This window comes from Hypomesus nipponensis, chromosome 12 (genome assembly GCF_054491055.1).
Source record: "Hypomesus nipponensis isolate SF chromosome 12, ASM5449105v1, whole genome shotgun sequence".
In the NCBI taxonomy this organism is placed as follows: Eukaryota; Metazoa; Chordata; class Actinopteri; order Osmeriformes; family Osmeridae; genus Hypomesus; species Hypomesus nipponensis.
In genome coordinates this window covers 16,247,501-16,250,000 of record NC_140372.1, presented here as the reverse complement: position 1 = coordinate 16,250,000, position 2,500 = coordinate 16,247,501, and the positions used below count along the sequence as shown (strand labels likewise).

At 46.8% G+C, this 2,500-nt stretch overlaps 7 non-coding genes and 2 pseudogenes across 7 annotated transcripts in view; all 9 read left to right on the top strand.

Annotated features, from left to right (window-relative positions):
- The window catches only part of LOC146262611 (5S ribosomal RNA), a 119-nt gene extending 115 nt beyond the window's left edge, over nt 1–4 (top strand). Inside the window, exon 1 of the ribosomal RNA XR_014725000.1 lies at nt 1–4. This exon is cut by the window's left edge and continues 115 nt beyond it. This is a non-coding gene — a ribosomal RNA (5S ribosomal RNA).
- A 168-nt stretch (nt 5–172) lies between these two features.
- Nucleotides 173–291, top strand: LOC146262610 (5S ribosomal RNA). The gene has a single exon (XR_014724999.1). It is a non-coding gene; the product is annotated as a 5S ribosomal RNA (ribosomal RNA).
- A 186-nt stretch (nt 292–477) lies between these two features.
- Nucleotides 478–596, top strand: LOC146262609 (5S ribosomal RNA). The gene has a single exon (XR_014724997.1). It is a non-coding gene; the product is annotated as a 5S ribosomal RNA (ribosomal RNA).
- A 168-nt stretch (nt 597–764) lies between these two features.
- Nucleotides 765–883, top strand: LOC146262608 (5S ribosomal RNA; annotated as a pseudogene).
- Nucleotides 884–1,059: 176 nt separating this feature from the next.
- On the top strand, nt 1,060–1,178 carry LOC146262607 (5S ribosomal RNA). The gene has a single exon (XR_014728944.1). It is a non-coding gene; the product is annotated as a 5S ribosomal RNA (ribosomal RNA).
- A 182-nt stretch (nt 1,179–1,360) lies between these two features.
- Nucleotides 1,361–1,479, top strand: LOC146262606 (5S ribosomal RNA). Its single transcript, XR_014724996.1, has one exon. It is a non-coding gene; the product is annotated as a 5S ribosomal RNA (ribosomal RNA).
- A 168-nt stretch (nt 1,480–1,647) lies between these two features.
- Nucleotides 1,648–1,766, top strand: LOC146262605 (5S ribosomal RNA). The gene has a single exon (XR_014724995.1). It is a non-coding gene; the product is annotated as a 5S ribosomal RNA (ribosomal RNA).
- A 190-nt stretch (nt 1,767–1,956) lies between these two features.
- LOC146262604 (5S ribosomal RNA) lies at nt 1,957–2,075 on the top strand. The gene has a single exon (XR_014724994.1). It is a non-coding gene; the product is annotated as a 5S ribosomal RNA (ribosomal RNA).
- Nucleotides 2,076–2,243: 168 nt separating this feature from the next.
- Nucleotides 2,244–2,362, top strand: LOC146262603 (5S ribosomal RNA; annotated as a pseudogene).
- The last annotated feature ends 138 nt before the right edge of the window (nt 2,363–2,500 follow it).

Below are 2,500 nucleotides of genomic sequence, written 5' to 3'. Positions count from 1 at the left end.
TGCTCTTTTGCTCATTCACTTAGAAACTGACATCTTGCAATATGCACAAGTAGTCCTTCATGAAAGGGGCTGGAAGCTGTTTTCATTTTGACACGAGAGAGAGAGAGACCACCTTGCATTGTCAATTGCTAAATCTGTATATGGATAAGTAGCCTATGGTTGTCAACTTATTTCGTACGGCCATACCAGCCTGGCAACGCCCGATCTCGTCTGATCTCGGAAGCTAAGCAGGGTCGGGCCTGGTTAGTACTTGGATGGGAGACCGCCTGGGAATACCAGGTGCTGTATGCTCTTTTGCTCATTCACTTAGAAACTGAAATCTTGCAATATGCACAAGTAGTCCTTCATGAAAGGGGCTGGAAGCTGTTTTCATTTTGACACGAGAGAGAGAGAGAGAGAGAGAGAGAGAGAGACCACCTTGCATTGTCAATTGCTAAATCTGTATATGGATAAGTAGCCTATGGTTGTCAACTTATTTCGTACGGCCATACCAGCCTGGCAACGCCCGATCTCGTCTGATCTCGGAAGCTAAGCAGGGTCGGGCCTGGTTAGTACTTGGATGGGAGACCGCCTGGGAATACCAGGTGCTGTATGCTCTTTTGCTCATTCACTTAGAAACTGAAATCTTGCAATATGCACAAGTAGTCCTTCATGAAAGGGGCTGGAAGCTGTTTTCATTTTGACACGAGAGAGAGAGAGACCACCTTGCATTGTCAATTGCTAAATCTGTATATGGATAAGTAGCCTATGGTTGTCAACTTATTTCGTACGGCCATACCAGCCTGGCAACGCCCGATCTCGTCTGATCTCGTAAGCTAAGCAGGGTCGGGCCTGGTTAGTACTTGGATGGGAGACCGCCTGGGAATACCAGGTGCTGTATGCTCTTTTGCTCATTCACTTAGAAACTGAAATCTTGCAATATGCACAAGTAGTCCTTCATGAAAGGGGCTGGAAGCTGTTTTCATTTTGACACGAGAGAGAGAGAGAGAGAGAGACCACCTTGCATTGTCAATTGCCAAATCTGTATATGGATAAGTAGCCTATGGTTGTCAACTTATTTCGTACGGCCATACCAGCCTGGCAACGCCCGATCTCGTCTGATCTCGGAAGCTAAGCAGGGTCGGGCCTGGTTAGTACTTGGATGGGAGACCGCCTTGGAATACCAGGTGCTGTATGCTCTTTTGCTCATTCACTTAGAAACTGACATCTTGCAATATGCACAAGTAGTCCTTCATGAAAGGGGCTGGAAGCTGTTTTCATTTTGACACGAGAGAGAGAGAGAGAGAGAGAGAGAGACCACCTTGCATTGTCAATTGCTAAATCTGTATATGGATAAGTAGCCTATGGTTGTCAACTTATTTCGTACGGCCATACCAGCCTGGCAACGCCCGATCTCGTCTGATCTCGGAAGCTAAGCAGGGTCGGGCCTGGTTAGTACTTGGATGGGAGACCGCCTGGGAATACCAGGTGCTGTATGCTCTTTTGCTCATTCACTTAGAAACTGAAATCTTGCAATATGCACAAGTAGTCCTTCATGAAAGGGGCTGGAAGCTGTTTTCATTTTGACACGAGAGAGAGAGAGACCACCTTGCATTGTCAATTGCTAAATCTGTATATGGATAAGTAGCCTATGGTTGTCAACTTATTTCGTACGGCCATACCAGCCTGGCAACGCCCGATCTCGTCTGATCTCGGAAGCTAAGCAGGGTCGGGCCTGGTTAGTACTTGGATGGGAGACCGCCTGGGAATACCAGGTGCTGTATGCTCTTTTGCTCATTCACTTAGAAACTGAAATCTTGCAATATGCACAAGTAGTCCTTCATGAAAGGGGCTGGAAGCTGTTTTCATTTTGACACGAGAGAGAGAGAGAGAGAGAGAGAGAGAGAGAGAGACCACCTTGCATTGTCAATTGCTAAATCTGTATATGGATAAGTAGCCTATGGTTGTCAACTTATTTCGTACGGCCATACCAGCCTGGCAACGCCCGATCTCGTCTGATCTCGGAAGCTAAGCAGGGTCGGGCCTGGTTAGTACTTGGATGGGAGACCGCCTGGGAATACCAGGTGCTGTATGCTCTTTTGCTCATTCACTTAGAAACTGAAATCTTGCAATATGCACAAGTAGTCCTTCATGAAAGGGGCTGGAAGCTGTTTTCATTTTGACACGAGAGAGAGAGAGACCACCTTGCATTGTCAATTGCTAAATCTGTATATGGATAAGTAGCCTATGGTTGTCAACTTATTTCGTACGGCCATACCAGCCTGGCAACGCCCGATCTCGTCTGATCTCGTAAGCTAAGCAGGGTCGGGCCTGGTTAGTACTTGGATGGGAGACCGCCTGGGAATACCAGGTGCTGTATGCTCTTTTGCTCATTCACTTAGAAACTGAAATCTTGCAATATGCACAAGTAGTCCTTCATGAAAGGGGCTGGAAGCTGTTTTCATTTTGACACAAGAGAGAGAGAGAGAGAGACCACCTTGCATTGTCAATTGCCAAATCT